Source organism: Arvicanthis niloticus, chromosome 14 (genome assembly GCF_011762505.2).
Source record: "Arvicanthis niloticus isolate mArvNil1 chromosome 14, mArvNil1.pat.X, whole genome shotgun sequence".
NCBI lineage: Eukaryota > Metazoa > Chordata > Mammalia > Rodentia > Muridae > Arvicanthis > Arvicanthis niloticus.
Window position 1 is genome coordinate 14,697,323 of NC_047671.1, and position 22,283 is coordinate 14,719,605.

At 45.4% G+C, this 22,283-nt stretch overlaps 1 long non-coding RNA gene and 1 other non-coding gene across 3 annotated transcripts; one reads left to right on the top strand and one right to left on the bottom strand.

Moving 5' to 3' along the window:
* Window positions 1-5,823: 5,823 nt before the first annotated feature.
* On the top strand, window positions 5,824-21,158 carry LOC143434268 (uncharacterized). 2 transcript variants are annotated; one of them, XR_013103616.1, is made up of 5 exons: window positions 5,824-5,983; window positions 11,982-12,122; window positions 15,944-16,170; window positions 17,247-19,776; window positions 20,445-21,158. It is a non-coding gene; the product is annotated as an uncharacterized LOC143434268 (long non-coding RNA). The 2 variants fall into 2 exon arrangements; XR_013103617.1 differs by having other exon boundaries at window positions 5,829-5,983; window positions 19,712-19,776.
* LOC117720295 (small nucleolar RNA SNORA33) lies at window positions 8,393-8,518 on the bottom strand. The gene has a single exon (XR_004608307.1). It is a non-coding gene; the product is annotated as a small nucleolar RNA SNORA33 (small nucleolar RNA).
* Window positions 21,159-22,283: the final 1,125 nt, after the last annotated feature.

Sequence of the window (22,283 nt, forward strand, 5' to 3'; positions counted from 1 at the left end):
GCACTTGGAAGAGAACTTGGAAGAAGTAACTTGGAACTTGGAGGGACTAGGGACTAGGAACTAGGCACTACGAACTCAAGACTTAGGACTTAGACTGAAGAATAAACTGGATTGAATCATACTCTGTCTGGTCTGCATTCTTCGAGTCCACCCTCACTCTCTCTCTCTTGCTGAACCCCGACCCACGGACCAGAGCGGCAGCTTAGACCAGGATACAGTGGCCGCCAAACGCGGGGCAGCCTGGGCCTCAACATTTTTTTTGGCCGCCCGAACGTGGGGCCAGTGCGGTTCTCAACACCAGGCTGCCTGGCTAGCAGGTTTTTGAGACTCTCCTGCCTCTGTTTCTCCAGTCCTGGGGTTTAGGCAGATACTGCCACACACAGCTTTTTTTTCATGTGTACTGGGAATCTAAACTCAGCTTCTCATGTTGCATGACAAGAACCTTTCCCCCCTGAGCCATCTCCTCAGTCCCTGGGGGTCATTTTTAATTACCAAAAGATGGCCATGCTTTATAATAAAAATGCCTTTTTATTGCATCCTCTTCAAGCATGGAAAACATAAAGTCTGCCAGTAACAGCCTGAACAAACCTTCAAGATTGAGTGAAATAAACCAACAAACAAATGTGATCTCACTCTCAGAAGACATCTCAGATGGTCAGAAGGAAGAGCTAGAAGCGCTATCGCTGAGGGGTAAGAGGAGAGGAGTGCATGGCAGCGGGGTCAGTGTCTAGTGGGGTAAGAGGAGAGGAGTGCATGGCGGCGGGGTCAGTGTCTAGTGGGGTAAGAGGAGAGGAGTGCATGGCGGCGGGGTCAGTGTCTAGTGGGACCTGAATTATTGTGAGATGAATTCTGGTGCTGAATGAACGGAGATGGCTGCCCAGCAATGTAAAAGACCTGACCATATGTCTTAGTTACAGTTTTACTGCTGTGAACAGACACAGTGACCAAGGCAAGTCTTATGAAGGACAACATTTAATGGGCGCTGACTTAGAGGTTCAGAGGTTCAGTCTATTATCATCGAGGCAAGAACATGGCAGCATCCAGGCAGGCATGGTACAAGAAGAGCTGAGAGTTCTATATTTTCATCTGAAGGCTGTTAGCAGAGGACTTCTGACTTCAAGGCAGCTAGGATGAGGGTCTTAAAGCTCATACCCACACTGACCCACCTACTCCAACAAGGCCACACCTCCTAATAGTGCCACTTCCCTGGGATGAGCGTATACAAACCATCACACCATGTGAGCTATATAATACAGCAAGAGCCTCTTTTTAAAGAGATGGTAGAACATTCGAGAAACCAAGGCAGAAGGACTTCCGCATTGGGCACAAGAGGGAGGATCAGGAGTTCCAGGTCAGCCTACACATGTCAAGAGTGCCTCCCAGCAAATAAAGGGGAACCTGATACATCAGACAACAGTTGAGCATGGTTAGTCGGGAACTCAGTGGAATAATGTGAGGAAAGCTGAGAAAGAAAAAGAGCTGTCAGAAAATCAATAGACATTTCAAGGAGCTGAAACAAAGAGGATTATCTCAGGTGGCCATAGATGATCCAAGAAGTCTCCTTCCCCTTCACATTGCTTGCTCTATATTGGTAAGTAAGTGAGCAGAAGCAAGATGCCATTTTCAAAGGACTTCTGTTGCTGGGATATGTCAGCAGCTGTAGACCTGTGGATGACAGGCTCTCGGAAACAGTCCAAGTGACACAGGCCCATGAGTCACAGCTGGAAGCTGATAAATGCAGCAGAAATGAACCTTTGAGTTACTTCTGCACAGTGTTTAGAAGTTTGAGAGCACGGTGGGAACTAAAGACAGGAGAAGCACATAAAAGTGTTATAAACAGGAAATAGAAAAGTATGTAAACTATATGACTGTAAACTTAAAAGACTTGAAGTTTCCACCCAATTCTTAGAGCTGGTGATTGCTTTCAGTAACATGGCAGGATACAAAACTAATATGGCAAACACACTAGGAAGGAAATTAGGACAATAATCTCATTTGAAATAGCAAAACAAAATGAAAACCAGAAATATGCCCCCCCAACCCACCTCACCAAGGAAGTAATATATCTTTATACTAAATAGTCTGAAATGGTAAAGATGGAAATAGAGGAAGCCACTAGGAGACAGAAAGATCCTGTGCTCTTGGATTGGGAGAATTATACTGGCCATCCTATCACAACCAGCCTAGGGAGTCAGTGCAGAACTCATCAAATCCCCAACACTATTCTTCACAGAAATAGAAAACAACAAACAAAATATAAAACAAACAAACCTTAAAATCCATATATTGACAGAAAGGACCCTGAAAGTTTAAGCCACCCTGAGAAGAAAAGAATGCTGTTGGAGGCATCACCACACTTGGTTTCGAGTTTTACTGCAGAGCCATAACAAGAAAAACAACAAGGTGCTGGCCCAGAAACAAGCATGCAGATCAAGGATAACAGCGGAAGGTCAAGACACCAGCCCACAGCTGCAGCCATGGGATTTTTGACAAAGAAGCCAGAGATGTGAACTGAAGAAAAGACAGTCTCCTCCGCAAACATAGAAAGAATAATAGATCCTTATCTCTTGGGCTGCAAGAAAGTCCATGTTCTGTGGATCACAGACCTTGACATAAAATCTGAAACTCTGACAGTGCTGGGGGGAGAAGGAGGAGAGCTGTTTCCTGGGATACTGACGCAGATAAGGACGTTCTGAACAGGACTGCAGCCACTCAGGAAAGGGTCGATGTGAAACCGAGCACAATTAAAAGGCCTTTTTATAGCAAAGAAAAACAGTTATTCGAGCAAAGACATGGTCCACAGAACTGCAGAGAATCCTTGCGAGATATAGCTAATGGGGGATTAGTATTTAGTAGTGTATACAAAAAAAACAGGATAACAGTCTAAACAAGACAAGAAGAAGAAGAAGAAGAAGAAGAAGAAGAAGAAGAAGAAGAAGAAGAAGAAGAAGAAAAATCCTAATAAAAAATAAAAAACTGGGCTGAGTAACTAAACGAAGACTTCTCAAAAAGAATGATACAGACAGCCAGTAAATATGTATATATAAAAAAAAGTAGCCACCAGGCAAACAAAAGTTAGAACTAGTGTGAGATTCCATTGTACCACAATTAAATTATTATAAAAAAATAAATAGCAAATGTTGGCGAGCCTGCAGAGAAAGGGAACCCATTCCTGTTAGTGTGAGCATAAACTGGTACAGCCACCATGGAAAGCAGTGTGCAGGTTTTCAAAAGCCTAAAAATAGCACGTCCATAAGCCCAGCTGTTTCACTCCTGGGCATATGCCTAAAGAACTCACTATCCCAATACAGCGATGTGGGCACATCTGTATTTATTGCTGCTGCATCTACAATATCAAGGAAATGGAATAGGCTTATCTGTCCATTGTTAGCACTTCTTCTAGGCTCCTCCCCACACTTACCTAGCAACAGCCAGGTGTGCCTGACTCACTATAAAAGGGGCTGCTTTCCCCCTCCTCTCTCTCTTCCTTTCTTACCCTCTTCCTGCTCTGTCTTTTCTCTCCCCATTCCTCTCCCCCCCCTCTCTCCACATATTCATTGCTGGTCTCTACTCCTCTATTCTTCCTCCTCTCTCTCTCTCTTTCTCTCTCTCTTCACCCCCCCTTCTGTCCCTACTATCCCCTCAACTCCCCTCCCCGTGCCCTAAATAAACTCTATTCCGTACTATAACTTCATGTGGCTGGTACCTCAAGAGGAAGGGATGCCTCAGCATGGGCCCGCAGAGGCAACACCCCCCCCCCCACCTCTCTGTACCATAGGTACCTCTACCAAACATATCCCTGACTTCTTTTTCTTTTTATAAAACACAACATCTATTAACTGATGAATGGAGAGTTAAAATATGATATGTATAGACAATAGAATTTTATTCAGCTGTAACAGTGAAATTATAATTTTCAGGAGTATGGGTACAGTTGGAAGATATTATGTTACACTAAGTAACTCAGCTAAGGAACACACCTTATGTTCTCTCTCATGTGTGCATCTTGGCTTCTAGCATCTATGTATGTACATTTATGTGGGAATGAGTGTATATGGACCTCAGAAAAATAGAAAGGGGCCCCTGAGAAGGAATAAAATATCCATGAAGGAGGGAAAGTACTGGTGCATGGTCTAAGTGGGGAGAGAGATGGAGAGATGCAGGGGGAGTTAGACAAAATTAATGACGTATGAGAGAGTGGTAAAGAAATCTGACACTTAATAATCTGATCAGAAAAAAGTAAATAGCCGGGCGGTGGTGGCGCATGCCTTTAATCCCAGCACTTGGGAGGCAGAGGCAGGCGGATTTCTGAGTTCGAGGCCAGCCTGGTCTACAGGGTGAGTTCCAGGACAGCCAGGGCTACACAGAGAAACCCTGTCTGGGAAAAAAAAAAGTAAATAATTTAAGCAGATCTAACTTATATAAACAGATAAAGATCCCCCAGAAGCCAGAGATTATTAAATGAAAATTCTTCCCTCTGAATTATTTACGGGTCAGTAAGGCCCCAGACAGGACAGGCACTGTTGCTGAGGGCCACCAGAACTAGGTGAAGCCATATTTCTGAGGATGCTACATACCTTGCTCACAGAGCAAGTGCAGGGACATGCTCTACAGACAGGGGGTGGGGTCTGTTGTCATCAATAGTCTTACTCAGCTATGGACCTTCGTGTGACAATGCTGACCAGGTAGACAAGATAGGCACACTGATGCAATCAGTAGTGGCTAGTCTGTCATGCAAGTAACATGTGCTCTCTGACTGGATTCCATGTTCTTCCCATAGCGAGGAATTCACTGTTGGTACTGTGAACCTCCTCAGAGGCCCATGGCTGGAGAGAATGCAGACCCTAGTGAGGAAGCTACTATTGTTTTATGAAGTAAAATGATGTGATGACTATCAACTAGCCCTTTAAATAGCTATGTTTACGCCCACACATAGTGCTGCCCCTGGCTTTGGTGAGAGATGATGCTTTGCAAGATGTTCAGCAGTGACAGCAGACACTGGTGACTGGTCAGAGTGAAAATCAATAAGTGACTGAATGCCCAGTCAGAAATGAGACATCTGTATTACCTTCTCCAAGGCTGAGGGAAGGCCGCTGAAGAAAGGACGAAGTGAATGTAGGAGCTGGAGGGGGCAGGGGATGCTGGGTAGACCACTGACCTCCAAGCATGACTTGATCTCTACACTCATGAAATAACAGCATTTGTGGTCACTTACACAAGATTTGGCCTGCTAACACATCGTTGGAGAAGGAGGAGGGACTCATGTCCAGTCCCTGAGGATTTCCGAGGCTGGTCGATGGTTTGTAGAAAGAGAACTGACATCCTTAGGGTAAAATACCGATGCTCCAGCAAATGGACCTTCACCTATGTTCTTGTAAACATCTCTTCCTTTCTTTTTGTTTTGTTTTTCAAGACAGTTTCTCTGTGTAGCCCTGGCTGTCCTGGAACTCACTCTGTAGACCAGGCTGGCCTCAAACTCAGAGATCCACTTGCCTCTGCCTCCTGAGTGCTGGGATGAAAGGCGTGTGTTACCATGGTCCAGCTTCCTGTAAACATTCTTAATGATACTCACTGGATGGGGCAGAGGGGGAGGGGACACCAAGAGAGTAGAAAAGGGAAGTTGGGAAGAGGAAGGAGTTAGTGAGAGGGGGAGAGAGGATAACAGAAATCGAAACACATTCTGTACATATATGAAATCATCATAGTGAACCCTACAACTGTGTACAATACACAATTACAACTGTAATACACACTTGTGTATATAAAACCTTATACACTTGTGTAATAAACTTTATTACACACTTGTGTAATAAAACCTCAGTGTTCCTCATGGAAAAAAAAAGCCAGCCATTTCTACTGACTTACCAAAGTCCTCATCAAAGATCTAACCACTCCCTCCACTTTCTAAGAAGTATGACCTGGGCAAGGAGAAGTCAAGCTGTGGACATCCAACAGAAAGTCTCAGCTTTCCATGTGTCCCTGGGTAAGTTACCCCAGCTCTCTGTGCCTCTATTTCCTCCTCTGAAACTGGGGTCAAAACGTGTCTTCCTCATGAAGTTTTTCCTATGAGAAATTGAGGCAGAAAGGCATTAACGGGCTGTGTGACATGGCTACAGATACAGTAGTTGCTGGCTAAGAGTTGCTGTGGCTGACGGTTCACGTTGTGGAGTCTGAGGAGAAGCTGGAGATGTGGCTGCGGCTCACACAAGGCCACAGAGGCCGGTGATCCAACGGGGCTAGAAAGCCAGAGTAGAAATAGGGAGTAAACATTCTGAATTCTTTCCCACTTCTGTTTTTCTTCATGCTGTTTGTGGCTCTAACGTCTTCTTTTGAAGTTTGTATGGTGGTGCCTCCGGGTGAGTGTAGAAATGAGGTTTGGTTTTCTTCTTGATTCTGTAAAATCCCTGGTTCAGTGGCCTTCATAGTCACTTCCCTGCTGGAGGCATCAGCAAATTCAGGGACTCTTGAGAACCAGAAATGCTGCCTCCCTAGCTGTTTTTAGGGTAGCCAACAGAGGCTGCTCTCCCCCTCCTGCTTTCCCCTCCTCCTGCTCTGCCCCCCTCTTTCTCTTCCCCCTCCTGCATGAGGGAGGAGGAGAGCAGAACCCAACTAAAGAAGGTACCCATCTTTTCTCTGGGCTGCTTTGAATGAAACTTGAAACTTGTTCACATGATAAATGAGGCAGTGGAGACAGCAGGAACAAAGGTCTTCACCTGGGGAGAAAGAGGAGGGAGAACAGGAGGAAGGAGAGTGGGAGCAGGAGAGAGCAGGAAGGGGGAGAAGAGGAGGTGAGAGAGCAGGAGCAGGGAGGTGGACTTCTATCTGGTTCCCTCAAGCAAAGAATTTGCCTAATGTAGCTCCTGGTGAGTTTCTCTGAGTCCCTAAGGTTTCATCCAGAGTGCTGCATCTTTCCTGATGTATTGCAACCACCCTCCCCCCCAACACACACACACACACACACACACACACACACACACACACACACACACTCCATTCCTCCACAATCCTCAGCTAGGATGCTCGGGTGAGAGCTGATTATGAAGACTCTCATTTCTGAGTCTTGAGAAAGCAGCTCAGGTGGGGAAGGGAGGGGGTAGTCCTGCTTCTTTGTGCTACTGGCTGGACTACAGGGACCAGGACCCCATGAGGAACAGCACTGTGAGCCATCTCAGAGAGCTGAGAGACAAAGACAATCCAGAGCCCAGAAATCCCACCTGTCAGTGCCAGCAGGCCAAGTAGCAACCAGGAAGAGGGTCATTTCCTGGAAGGGAGCCTAGCCTAGGGCAGCATGCCTAAGGATCCGGAGCTTCCTAGGGCCACGAAGTAGCTTACACCATCTCTTCCACTTTAAACTGTCTGTCACTTTATTGATACATGGAAGTAGGAAAACCAGATTTTCTTTTTTCTAGAGAAGTGAATATTTTCTGCAGAAACATCCTTTTCTAACTAGGCACATTAGTTAGAGTTCTAGAGAAACAGGACCAAAGATAATATATGAAGTACAAGCATAATATAGAAGTACACACACACACTTGGCTTGCATGCATATGGCGGCTGAGAAGTCCCTGACTTGTAATCTGTAGACTGAAGACCCACAGCGCCCACAGTGTGATCTGGAATGATTTGAAAGCTGGAGAGCTTGGGGTGTTAGGAAGTCAGTTCCAACCCCAGGAGAGGGGAGGATGAGGTGAGGTGACCCAGTTCAAAGAGTGAAACAGGAAGAGGTCTCTTGTTCTGTGTGGCTTGGGCTCTCTGTGTGTGGGACTATAACCACTCACACTCAGAGAGAGGTCAGTTGTTCTGAGTCTCATGGAAGTCTCATTCCAAAACATCCTCACAACATCCGCAGAATAATGTTTAATCTGAGGGTCCTCTGGCTGGCTCACTTAGCTGATATGTGCGATCAGGGGGCTCGAGAGATGGCTCAGCAGGTAAGAGCTGTCTGCTCTTCCACAAGACCCAAGTTTGATCCCCAGTACCCACATGGCAGCTCACAATTGTCTATAACTCCAGTTCAAGGAGATATGACACCCTCTTCTGGTCTCCACAGACACTGCATGCATACAGAACACAGACTTGCAGACACTAGTACCTTAACAACAATTAGCAAACTAAAAAGACTACCTGCCATTCTGGGCTGTAAATAGTATATTCAAGTTCCACCCATTACACACACTTCAGACAATATGAGCTCATAAAGAGGACCCGGTCAGTCGCACAGTGAAGGGTTAAATTGTATCAGTTGTATCTTTCCAGAAATCACACGTCAAAGTCCGAACACACAGTGTGACCTTATTTACAGACAAGTCTCATTGCAGCTACAGTTCTACAATTAAATTAGGATGAAGTCATTAGAAAAGGACGGGCCTTCGTAGCAACTTTTTTTTTTTTAAACTGTAGCCATTTTCAGGGACCTTAAAGACTTCAGCTGTCCTTAAGGCTGGGAACATGGCAACATTATTGCCATCCTTTTCTAAATTTCTGTAGAAACGTTGACCTTTGTAGCAACCTATGTCTTTATAAAGAGGGAAATGTGTGTGTGTGGGGGGGTGCACATGCTAGGCAAGTTGATCCCCCCACCCCCCAGCTACATTTGAGCTGAATAGGAAACACCTGGGAAGAGATACGTGCCCAGTGAGGACACGGTGTGAAGATTAAAGACATAGATTCGGTGACCCCCTACAGGCCAAGGGAGTCCAAAGATTGCCCACAAAATATTAGAGGCTCCTGAGAGCATCTGGGAGGTTCTCTCTCCTTCAGCCCAACTAATACCGTGACGTTGCACTTCTAGTCCCCAGGACTGTGAAACATACATCTCTGCTTCTAAACTATTCACTTTATAGCTCTGCCCCAGACAAACGAGTAGGAGCAGAAACAGAAAGACCATATCCCCACATTCTATGACCAGTAAATCCTAATCAGAACCAAAATGGCCTAACCCAGCCCTGTTACGATAAAGTCACAGTGAAGTTACCAGCAGGTTGACTGTAGTGTGACAGGGACTTCGTGGGCCCTCCACCACTGCTCCACAGGGGCCAGAGGCACCAGAGGATCCTGTTGTCTTGCCTCAGAGCCCTTTGCCTCTGTTCTGTGGGCCCAGCATGGTCTTTTACAGCCTAAATTTCTGTTGGAATGTCAGTACCTCAGCCAGTGCTCAGGGCTATGATAACTAAGGTGTAACAGGAATGGACTTCAGAGTATCAGTGACAGGTGGACAACTGCAATTCCATTCTTCTAGACCTTTGAGGTCTAGAGGAAGTGAGATCTGACTTTGTGAACGCCCGGGGAAAACCCACTTGAAACAACCCTTTTCCAAAAGTCCACCCCCTGTGAACCCCACACATGCCAATTCAATCTTTCCTTTAGCTCTCCCAAGCATGTGTACTGTTTGTTAAAACTTCTCAGGAAAGGTAGCCAACCACCAAGGCTCCTGAGTAGAGGGGAAAGGCACTGAGTCGGACCAGCCTAGGCTGGGATTGGTTGGCTGCAGATAGCAGCAGAGGATGCTGGGTAGGTTGGTCATCAAAGGCCAGTCTTCTCTTAACAAAAGCCAAGGAGTGAAGGCTGAACCACAAGACAGAAGATGAGGCAGTGCATAACACTGAGGGACAGGAATACCCAGTCAGGGGCAGTCATGGCAGACAGTGTAAAGGCACATTTAGTGGGTGAAATGGGAACTACAAAGACTCCAGAGGCACAGAGGGGAAGGGAAACAGGTGTCATGCCACCCCTCACCTGAGGAAGGAAGAAATAATGTCAGTGTTAGAATTACATAGGAGAATGATGGAAAGTGGATTCCAGGGTAGGAGTGGAGGGGGAGAGTGAGTTACATTTTCTGGAACTCTCCTTCTGTCTGCTCAGTCACTGCAGATGCTGTACACTTACTAATGACTGCTCCACTCCAAGTGTATGGAGGTCCTTGTCTGCATCAAGCACAACCCCCTGTAAAGCCCACAGGCATTCCTTACCACATTCTTCCATGCAATGAGTGTAGGCCCTGACTGGCGTGCAGATCTTCTAGGACTTGAAAGTCTTCTCCACAGAGATACCATGGCCTTTGGGTATGGAAGGCATTTGAGTGTTGAGCTAGGATTTCTTCACTTCTGGTATTTGCTTTTCTGTGGGGGAGGGGAAGAGTCCTCTTTACTTCCTATTTCTCAGAGCCCTTAGGGAACTCTAGGGAGTCTTTTCCTGAGGTTTTCCTGTGACTGGTCATATTTAACGTAAGAGATGTCATTACTAAGAAGAGAAGGTTAGTACCCAAGGTCAGTGGGGGAACTTGTGGTGTGTCTCACCTGCATTCCTGAATGTGTCAGAGTGTCCGGGATGCCCCAGAGCATTGAGTTACAGCGGAAATTCTGCATGAGCCAGGATGAAATGTGGATGCTATCAACTCCAGTTTGTTACCTCCTTACTGGGAAAGTAGCTTCAGTGGGCATAAGGCCTTCCCAGAGCTTCAGTGGTAGGTTTGGGATGGCATCAGGCAAGGCTGTGTCCTTTCATGAACTCAACCATCTCTCTGCCCTTCTTGCTTCCTTAAATTTTGAGGAGAAAGCACTGCCACCCAGGAGCCTCCAGATGGAAAGAGAAGGGACGGCCGAGCTGCCTACAGCTGGCCTTGAACTTTACTGAAAGTTCAGTGCTGTATTCTCTGAGGCCAGAGAAGAATCACCACCTGAAATCCAAAGTCAAGCATAGCAGAGTGTCCCACACTGGCTGCAGTCTTGCCAACTGTCCATGTCTCAGCTGTGTAAGCTTGTGTCAGACTCTCCAAGGTCCATGCAAGGGGAACCTTTGTGAGCCAGCCGGCAGAGTCAGTTCTTAGGCTACCAACTTGGTCAGATTTTTCTAGATGCATTGATGTGCCTCTCAATTGAGATTGTCTCACAGAATGGACCATCTGCCAAGTGGATAATCTGAGACTGGTTCAGATTTCCTGTTAGTATTCACAGTGGTTGGTCTGTGATCATCAGCATTAGTTAGGTGACTGGGCCACAGTATTTGCCTCGACATGGGCTTATATTGTTTACCATATATACTGTAAGTATATATGTATATATGTATACATATATACATACACATACATATATATACACACATGTATGTGTATGTGTATGTGGCTGAGCAAGGAGATGGTGGTGGTTGATGCCAGCAGTCTGGACAAGGAGATTGTCCTCTCCCATCTCTGTGGCTGAGAGTACCAGCTGATTTTCCAGAGAATAGGAATTGGGTTCTCAGAATCCACATGGTAGCTCACAACCATTAACACTAGGCATACAATCGGTACACAGACAGACATGCAGGCAAAATACATACACAGAACTAAAAGGAAAAGAAGACTTAGGGCCAGTGGGACACCTCAGTGGTTGAAGGTGCCCCTGCCAAGCCTGGATGGCTTCTTGAGTTGGATTCCTGGAATCCACAGGGCAGAAGGAGAGAACCAACTCCTGAAAGTTGTCTTTTGATCTCCACACTCCAGCTGTGGCATTTGGTCATTCCAGTGGTTCTCAGCTTCCTACTAATGCTGCAACCCTTTAATGCAGTTCCTTATGGTGTGGTGACCTCCAACCAATAACATTATTTTTGTTGATACTTCATAATTGTAATTTTGCTACTGTCATGGACCATACTGTAAATATTTGATACGTAAGCTATCTGGTATGTGAGCCCTGTGAAAGGGTCATTCGACCCCACAAAGGGAGCATGATTTACATACAGGTTAAGAACCACTGACTTGGGGATGGGGAGGGGACACTGGGAAGGGTGATAACATTTGAAATGTAAACAAATAAAATGATTAATTAAAAAAAAAGTACCACTGGCTTACACATACAGCTCACACTAAATAAATAAATAAATAGCTATATATGTACATTTCTTTATAAACAAACATAATTTAAAAAATGTAACTTACTTAATGGTTACCAACTATTTCCTGTCTAGAGACCAGCTCACATCTGGTCACCCTATCTCCTTCCCAGGTGGTATCCGTTGGCTTTTTTCAGCCAGGCTGCCAGCAGAGGTCTGTCTTGGAGGTTGGAGTCATGCCTGTCAGAAGCACATTCTGGATGCCATCCAGAGGACTGTGCAAGAAATGAACTACAATTCCATATGAAGAGGGAGTGAGTTATCCTTTGATTCTTCAAGGGCATTTAGCTCGTGGATGAGAAACTGTCTGCCCAACGGTTGACTGGATTCTGCTATGAGGACAGAGACCACATGCTTTTTTATTGTTTTTGTTTTTGTTGTTGTTGTTGTTGTTGTTTTGAGACAGGGTTTCTTTGAGTAGCCCTGGCTGTCCTGGAACTCACTCTGTAGACCAGGCTGGCCTCCAACTCAGAAATCTGCCTGCCTCTGCCTCCCAAGTGCTGGGATTAAAGGTGTGCACCACCACTGCCTGGCCACATGCTTTTTTATACTTTTCAAATGCCAAATACTTCCAAGTTAATTCATTTCTTAGAAGGTTTTCATGAGCCTGGCAGTGGTGGTGCCAGAGTGTCTACAGAGTGAGTTCCAGGACAGCCAGAGCTATACAGAGAAACCCCGTCTCAAAAAAACCAAAGAGAAAGAGAGAGAGAGAGAGAGAGAGAGAGAGAGAGAAGGTTTTCATGAGTCAATGACAGCCTCAGGGCTCATCATCTGGGCCATTGAGAACTTCAGCATATATCTTTTGCTTTTAAATGCTCTAATATTCCTCTTGTTGCCATGGTTTCGTCAGCTCAGTGACAGAAAGCCATTTTCCAGAATATGTTTTAATAATAATAATAATAATAATAATAATAATAATAATAGATTTAGCTGTGATCAGAGATAAAACCTGTCATGTCCTGCCAAGAGTCTCCCTGCAAGTCAAAGGTTTGTTGTCATTTTTGAAAGTTTAACAACGTGGACAAGGATGGCTCCTCTGGAATCTGGACCCCCAGGTGTTGAGGGCAGTGGGCATAGGTTCTGCTCAGGGCAGTGGTCCTCAACCTGTGGATCACAACCCCTTGTGGGAGGTCACATATTAGATATTTTCATTATGATTCATAACTGTAGCAAAAGCTACAGTAATGAAGTAGCAACAGCCGGGTGGTAGTGGTGCACGCCTTTAATCCCAGCACTTGGGAGTCAGAGGCAGGCGGATTTCTGAGTTCTAGGCCAGCCTGGTCTACAGAGTGAGTTCCAGGACAGCCCGGGCTACACAGAGAAACCCTGTCTCAAAAAACCAAAAAAAAAAAAATAGCAACAACAGTAATTTTATAGTGGGGGTCACCAGAACATGAGGAACTAAGTTTAAGGGTCACAGCGTTAGGAAGGTTGAGAACAACTGGCCTAGGGCCTCTTGGACACTAAGGCAAGATGCCTTTCACTCTGGCTACTTTTGTTCTTGCTAGGAGGCTGGTGACCATCTGATTGCAGGGACATAGGGAAAAGGACACTTCTAATGTAGGTCTCCTGTGGGAAGTGTTCTCTTAGAAACATGGCTTTTGCTTGGTGTGCCCCTGTCATCTTAGCTCTCAGGAGGTGGGGGATCACAGGTTTCAGGTAGTCTGGGGTACACGGAGAGACACTATCTCAATAGAAAAAAACCCAAAGAGAATCAAAGGAATGGAAGGAAGAAGGGAGGGAGGGAGGGAGGGAGGGAAAAAGCCAAGCTTGTTTCTTATATTTTGTAAAGCTTAATCGCTGTTGGATACGGTAGCATTCATATAAATCACATGCACTTCAATACTAACGAGTTTGTTAGATCCTTCTTGGTCAAGGGTTTTATTAAAAACCAAGGGAGAGAAAAGAGCAAGAAATAGAGAAGCAGAGAGGGAGGTACGCTATTCACACCAAGACAACTTTCTGAGGTTGTCCCAGGCTGGAAAGCTTGGATTGCCACTCTCTTAAAAACGGCAACATCTCCTGTGTCTTTTGGATCTGGCCATCTGGAGCTGACTGAGTTTGTCTGTATGGATTAACTAATATAGTAAAATGTTTGTGGCTGTCTAATAGGCTGGCTAGTGGTTCCTGTCAGTATCTGTGAGACCCTGAGAAGACTGCCTGTGAATAGCCAACTAAAACCTTCCAGGTGTCAATCCCTCACCACCACCACCAGGACCTGATCCTTCTAGAACTTGTCCTTGTTTCTCACATTTTCTGTCTCTGTCACTGTTTCTTCCTTGTAGAATTCAAAACTCACCTTAATATTTTTCCATTTTTAAGTGCTTGGTAGCATTAAGGGTTATTTTGGCTTCCACAGAAGCCCTCTCAAAGCACAGATACTCTTTTTGAACAATGCTGTCAGAATGATATGGGAGATTCTGGCTCCTATCCTAGTCTAGAGACGAAGGTTCGGGCATTGTAGGGTCCATGGAGATGGTTAAAGGCTCCATGTCTGATAGGGTATGAAAGTTGCTGAAGGAATTTAAGGCCCCAAAGTTCTGGTCTAAAAGACCAGAGGTTCTCAACCTGTGGGTTCCGACCATCAGAAAATACATATTTCAGTTGGTCTTAGGAACCCCAGGCTACAAATTATTTTTTGCTACTACTTCATAACTGTAATGATTTGCTACTGAGTGGTGTCTCAGTTCTTAAGACCATTGGAAATATGTGTTTTCTGATGGTCACAACCCACAGGCTGAGAACCACTGAATTAGACACTATATAGGAATCACTCTCAGATCCATGTACCATCCATCTATCCATCCATCCACCATCCATCCACCGCCCACCTCCCACCATCCATCCATTTATCCATCCATCACTTTGTCAGTGATTCCATCTGTCTTAGTTAGGGTTACTATTGCTGTAATCAAACATCATGACCAAAGGTAAATTCAGGAGGAAAGGGTTTATTTGGCTTTGTTCAAATAAACCGCATCTTATTCCATCACTGACGGAAGTTAGGACAGGAACTCAAACCAGGAAGGAACCTGGAGGCAGGACCTAATTCAGAAGCCATGGAGGAGTGCTACTTTTTGGCTTGCTTCATATGGCTTGCACAGTCTGAAAGACACACACACACACATTAACTCATTTTAAAACTGGCTTATTGGCTCTGTGCCTGGGTTCTTCTAAGCCTTTCATGGTTAATGTGCCCTTCCCTTCACTCCTAGCTCAACACCTCTAGATCTTCTCTCAACTGAGTTGCCTGGTTACCATCTGTGAAACCTATTGGTCTTGCTGCCCAAGATGCTTTCAGCCCACTTTCTGTTTCTGTGGCATTTGGGAAGATGTCCCCTGTAGCCCAAGGCTGTTCCATCTCTCTTCCCCAAGTCTCTTCATCTCTTCCTCTCTACTAGTCTGCAGGCACCTGGAAGTCCCACCTCTTTCTTTCTGCCTAGCCACTAGCTACTGGCATCTTTATTGATAGATTAAAAATCAATTGAGGGCGAGGACCTTCAGTGTCAGAAAATATAGATTCCTGATCAAAGCATCAGAACCACGCCCATCCCCCACAGAAGTTCATGCCTGGATGGTCTCAGCAATTAAGGTGCTGTCTTTGATGCCCATTTACCAACAGGCGTTGGCTCTGTTTCCTGTCAACACTGATGTGTTCTAGCTGACTCAACTCCAGGATGAGATTCACATATGGGAAGAAAGACAGAACCAATAACCAATGGTCAAGAGGAAAGTCTGTTCATGACGGGTAGAAAGAAAGCTGTCTCTAACCCACCCACATTATCTAGAAATCACCTCAGGGCAAGACCCCACCCAGCTAAGCTTCCAACTTATGGAAAGGGACTAAAGAAGACCTTAGGTAGTACCAACAACAGAAGGCTGGTGCACATGGAATCGAACTAACGGGTCAGATTCATCAAGCAGCAGAACTTGGCAGCGTCAGCGTGTGGTCAAGGATACTAGAAAGGGGTTATGCTTAGGCCAGGCATGTGACAAGGTGTCCCTGCAACAGAGGCCCAGAGAGGACACTGTGTGAAGCTGTGAAGGGAAACCTGGATTTTATTGTCAACTCCAGGGTGTTGGAGATGCTGGAGTCATGGGATACCTGCCAAGGAGAGATGCCAAGAGGGAGTGGAACCAGCCCAAGAGAGAGACATTCAACAAAGTTGAAAGGAGCTGGAGAGCTGAGAGCACTTTGACATCAGACACAGAGAAGCAGAGTTTGGAGTTTGCCCTGCTGGTTTTCAGTCTCACTTTGGTCCAGTTTTTCCTCACTATGTTCTGTCTCCTCCCTTTGGAAAGGTAAAACTCCCATTGTATGTTAGTAAATATGTGATGTACATTTTTATTTTGATTTACAGAGGTTACCATCAAGAGATTGTATGAATCTCAGAAGAGACTTTGAACTTGGTGGAGACTTATAGACTATGGGGACTTTTGAAGTTGGGCTGAATGCATTTCTGTGTTATGACATGACTATAAGCCTGGGGGGGGGGGCAGGGAGTGGAATGTGGTGGTTTGAGTAAGAAGGGCTCTCAAGGGCTGGAGAAATGTCTCAGAGGTTAAGAGCACTGACTGCTCTTGCAGAGGTCCTGAGTTTAATCCCCAGCAACCAGGTGGTGGCTCACAACCATCTGTAATGGGATCTGATGCCCTCTTCTGGTGTGTCTGAAGGCAGCTACAGTGTACATAAAATAAGTAAATCTTTAAAAAAAAAAAAAAAAAAAAAAAAGGGCTCCCAAAAGTTCAAGTATTTAGTTGCTTAGGGAGTGGCACTTTTTAGAAGGATTAGGGGGTGTGGCCTTGCTGAAGGAAGTATGTCTCTAAGAGTGGGCTTTGGGGTTTCAAAAGATGAGGTGTGAGGGGAGGTTCAGATGCTAAAGTCCTGTCCTGTTTCCCAATTGGTTCTTGTATGTCAGTAAAGAAAGCCTTGGGCCAATTGTTGGGCAGAAGGCAGAGGCGGGACTTCCTGGGCCCTGGTGGCAGGAGAGAGGCATGGGAGTTTTTTTACCTTGCTTTGAAATGAGTGAAATGCAGCAGGGCAGGTGGAAGAGACTGAGTTAAGAAATTGATACAGGCACAGGTGGGAGATAGCAGTGCCCAGTAATTGTGCCAAGAAGGCAAATTGTAGAAGAACAAACTCTGTGTGTGTGTTTTATCCACGGATTCAAGGGTCTCGGGTGGGAGTTGGTAGCATGGTCACCTCCCGGAGCAAAGGCGGGTAGAGCAGAAGGGAAGCAGGGAGGGGCTGGTAGTGTGGCGAGTCCTGGAGCAAAGGCGGTAGCCATGAAAACTACATGCAACAGAAGTGTGTCTCTAGGCAGGGCTTTGGGGTTTCAAGTGCTCAAGCCAAGCCCAGCGCTTTTCACTTCTTGCAGCGTGCTGATCCGGATGTAGATCTGAGCTGCCACGCTAACAGCAGTCAGCCTGCACGCTGCCATGCTTCCCGACAGGACATGATGATAATGGACCGAACCTCTAAAACTGTAAGCTGGCCCCAGTTAAACGCTTTCCTTCACAAGAGTTACTGTGCTCATGGTGTCTCTTAACTGGCGAAGACAGGTTCACTTATTTTTGATTCTCTTTTTCCAACTCTTTTGAATGGGTTTGCCTAGCCCAGGTGTCTTGGCTAAAGCATGTAACTGAATTTCAAGGTTTTTGGTTGTTGTTTACTTGTTTTTGTTCAGTCTGTTATTTATGTCTTTAAATAGGTGAGTAGGTATAGTGCATTTATTATAAACCACTTTGTTTTTTTTTTATTTTATTGAGATTTTTATACAATATATTATGATCATACTCTTTGCCCTCCCTCAACTCCTCACAGATCCTCCTTTATCTCCCTGTCCACACATCTTCATGTCTTCTCTTTTTCTCTCTCTAAAAAAACTAAAATTAAATTTGAAAACAAAAATTAAAACAAAACAAAAAAAAACAGTAAGAAAAAATACCTAAACAAAGTTAAACAAAAAGATCCCCCCAACACACACACAAACACACACACACCCCTACACACTTACACCTGTTTGGTGTTGCCAACGACTTCTGGGAATGGGGACTGCCCTGCAGTGTGGTGGATAGATGTCGAGACCCGAGCAAAATGTTGAGGCCCGGGCTGCCCCGCATTTGGGCGGCCACTGTATCCCGGCCCAAGCTGCCGCTCCGGTTCGTGGGTTGGGGTTCAGCAAGAGAGAGAGTGAGGACTGACTCTAAGAATGGAGACCAGGCAGAGTGTGATTCAATCCCATTTATTCTTCAGTCTCTTTTCCTAGTCCAAGTCCCAAGTCTGGAGTTCCTAGTCCCTAGTGCCTCCAAGTTCCAAGTTACTTCTTCCAAGTTCTCTTCCAAGTGCCTGCTAACTAATGCCTAATTCCTACTCCAAGTTGTACTCCTTCTCTCATCTGTCTGATTCTCTCTCTGATCTCTCATCTCTGTCTGATTCTCTGTTGTCTGCCTCTGCCTTTTATATGTCTCACTTCTAAGCCATGCCTCTAAGTCACACCTTTAATCATGCCCTTAGGTCTTATCTCTAAATCTGATCTCTAGGTCACACTCTTAAGTCACACACCTTTAATCTCACACACCTTTAATCTCACACACCCAAGGAAAGTCCTGGGTATCCAAAGCAAGATGTTATCAGAGTGTGCTCAGCTGTTGTAGGCTATTGTAATACAAGTCTCATGTCAGGGTATATGGCTCAAGATGGCTGCAAAGCTGATAGCCGCTTTCTGCTAAAAGTCGGCTCCCAACAGATAGACCCAGTGACACTCACTCCACTGGTAAAAACTGATTGTACTGGCTGGTTTTGTTCTTGACACAAACTGGAGTTATCACAGAGAAAGGAGCTTCAGTTGAGAAAATGCCTCCATGAGATCCATCTGTAAGGCATTTTCTCAATTAGTGATCAAGGGTGGGAGGACCCATTGTGGGCGGTGCCATCCCTGGGCTGGTAGTCCTGGGTTCTAGAAGAGAGCAAACTGAACAAGCCAGGGGAAGCAAGCCAGTAAGTAACATCCCTCTATGGCCTCTGTATCAGCTTCTGCTTCCTGCCCTGTGTGAGTTCCAGTCCTGACTTCCTTTGGTGATGAACAGCAATGTGGAAGTGTAAGCTGAATAAACCATTTCCTCCCCAACTTGCTTCTTGGTCATGATGTTTGTGCAGGAATAGAAACCATGACTAACACACTGATTTTCCCTTTCCCAGCAGAATCAACTGCAAGTGGCTTCTTGGTTAGGGGTGGGGCTTTGCATCCACTTCTCAGTGCTTGGGTATTTGCCTGAGTTTGAACCTGTGCAGGTCTTTTGCATGCTATCACAGTCTCTGTGAGTGCATATGCACATCTGTCCTACTGTGTCTGGAAGAAACCATTTCAATGAAGTCACTCACCACCTCTGACTCTTACAATCTTGCTGCCTCCTCTTCTGCATAGATCCCTGAGGCTTGAGGGGAGGGCTTTGATGAAGGCGTCCCATTTAGTGCCGAGTGTTCCCAAGTCTCTCATTCTGCCCTCGTCCACTTGTGGTACTCCACTGATTACCATTTACTACAAGAAGTGTTCTCAGATGAGGGCTGAGTGGAGCCCTGGTCTATGAGTTTATACTAAAATGTCTGCCTGGGACTTCAGTCCTGAGTGTGATGGTTGGAATAAGAATGACTCATGGGCTCATATACTTAAATGCTGGGGCCCCAGTTGGTGAACCTGTTTGAGAAGGATCAGGAGGTGTGATCTTGTTGGAGGAGGAGTGTCACTGGGGGGTAGAGGTTTCAAAAGCCTGTGCCATCCTCAGTTGGCTTTCTCTGCCTCCTACATGGGATAAGGATATCAACTCTCAGCTCTTGTTCCAGTGCCAGGCTTGCCTGACTGCTGCCCTGACTCCCACCGTGGTGATCATGGATTCACCTCCTAAACTGTAAGCCCCCAATAAGCTACTTTCCTCTAAGTTGCCTTGGTCATGGTGTCTTGTCACAGCAATGGAAAAGTGACAGAAACCCTGGGATAACTGGGATTGCAAATGTGAGCCACTATGCTTGATTCTGGTCTGTGTTTTATGGTATATATTTTAAACTACATCCGTCTTTTTTTTTTTCTTGTCTTTTGAGGTAGAGTCTTACTGTATATAGTTCTGGCTGGGCCAGAACTTGATATATAGACCAGGCTGGCCTCCAGCCTACACCCCATGAGCACTAGGGTAACAAGTGTGTAATTTTCTTTATTTACTGCTATTGTGTGTAGTATGAGTGTGTGTGTGTGTGTGTGTGTGTTTCTGTGTTGGTGTGGGAGTGTGTATGCCATGATACATGTGTGGAAGTCAGAGCGCAGCTTTTGAGGGTCAGTCCCCTCCCTCCACTGTGGGTGCGAGCGACCGATCTCAGGTCATCAGACCTTCACACAGGAAGGCTTTTCCCTTCCTGCCATCTTGCTGGCCTTGGCATTCTCTTAATAAACATAACAATCAGGACAGTATGGTCGCTGATACGACTAGGTTTAAAGTTACCATCTTGCCAAACATTCGTCACTTGTTCTCCTTGTTCTATTGTTAGGACTTTAAGAAAAAGGTATGCACGTGTGTTCCTGCAGGTGGGTGTGTGCGCCAGAGCCGGTGTCCACAGGAGCTAGAGACGCTGTTTCCCTGGAGCTGGAGCCTCTGCCGTCTGTGAGCTGCTGCACATCGGTGCTGGGAACCAAACCCGGGTCCTCTGCAAGAGCATCCGACTTACGTCACTGCTGAGCCAGCTCTCCAGCTCCTCCACTTACCGCTTCTCTTCCACTATCTGCCTTCTCACAGATTAATCCAACAATTTTTAAGATTCCATTTTATCTCCAATACTTACGTACTTATGCCTTTAAAATGCTTCCTTGGCTGCTGTATTATTCACAATGTACAACTCTAATCAAGCTATATCTCCAAGCAATCGGACACCACCTCATTGTAGTGTAAGGTCCTTACAAGAATGTTTCCAATTTCTTCCCCCACCCTTCCTGCTATTATTGTTGTACCTTCTGCTAAAATGCATACTGTAAACAGAATATAGTCTGTCTTCCCTTGGAAATTTATATTTTAGAGTATCAGTATTTTACATTTTTTGCTTTTATTTTTTAAAGCTCATGGGCCTGAAGACAGCCCAGCTGTTAAGAGCACTTGCCAGCTCTTGCAGAGGACCCAGGTTCAGTTCCCAGCACCTGCATGACAGATCACAACCACCTGTAACTCCAGTCCCGGGAGCTCTGACTTCTCACACCTGCAGGTGCCACACACACGCGCACACACACACGCGCGCACACACACACACACACACACACACACACACACACGTAGGCAAAACCATAAAATAAAAACAATTAATCTCTAAAAAAAGAATTTTATGTTATCATTGTTATTCTATTACCATTACTCTGTATTTCTTTGTGTAGTTAAGATGTTCAATTTGGTATCACATCTCTGTGTCTGGAAAATCCTCTAAACTTTCTTTCTACTCAGAGCTGCTGACAGTGTGGTCTCTCTGCTTCTGTTCACCCAAAGAATTTTTTGTTCTATTTTACTATTGGAAATTTTTTTTTTCACTGCATATAGAGCTTTGGACTTAGTGTGTGTGTGTGTGTGTGTGTGTGTGTGTGTATGCCTGTCTGTGTGTGTCAGTGTGTATGTATACTTGTGTCTATGTGCGTCAATGTGTATATATGTGTGTGTGTGTACCATGGCACACACTCAGAAGTTAGAAGACAACTTTGTGAAGTCAATTATCTTTTTCAATCCTTATGTAGACCCACAGTGAGGAACAGATTTAACTGTTGGGTGAGCCAACATATCTTCAGCAATTTTCACATCTTCCAACAGCTTTTGAAACTGTCACTCACTCCAGTTGAGGTCTGGTCTGTTGCTGTGTATTATAATGGTAAATACTGGCCCCCAAGATCTGGTTGCCCCCAAAGAGGAGATTCTCAGGAATGAGGAGACCCTCACATACACCAACTGATGCTATGTAACCTTGCCCCTTAATTTAAAACTATTGGTTAAATAAAGATACCTACACCTTATGGCTGGGCAGAAAAGAGGTAGGCAGAGTTTTGGTCGGCAGGCTTAGGGTCTGGAGAGCAGAGAAAGAGGTGAAGAGAGAAGATGCCATGGGGTAGGTGGATCATGAGAACATGGCCATGAGGACCGGCCTCTTGGAGTAGGAGCAGCCCAGTCAGAACATGACAAGTTACGTCTCAGGGTCATAGGACAGGGAAGTAGACACAATAGCATAGAGGCTTGATATCTACCCAACTCCAGTGCTTTTAAAGCTTACTATAAATATAAAGGTTTTATGGTTTTTATTGGGAACTAAATGATTTATCATGGGGCTTAGGGTTTCTATTGCTGTGAACAGACACCATGATCAAGGCGAGTTTTATAAAGAACATTTAATGGGGGCT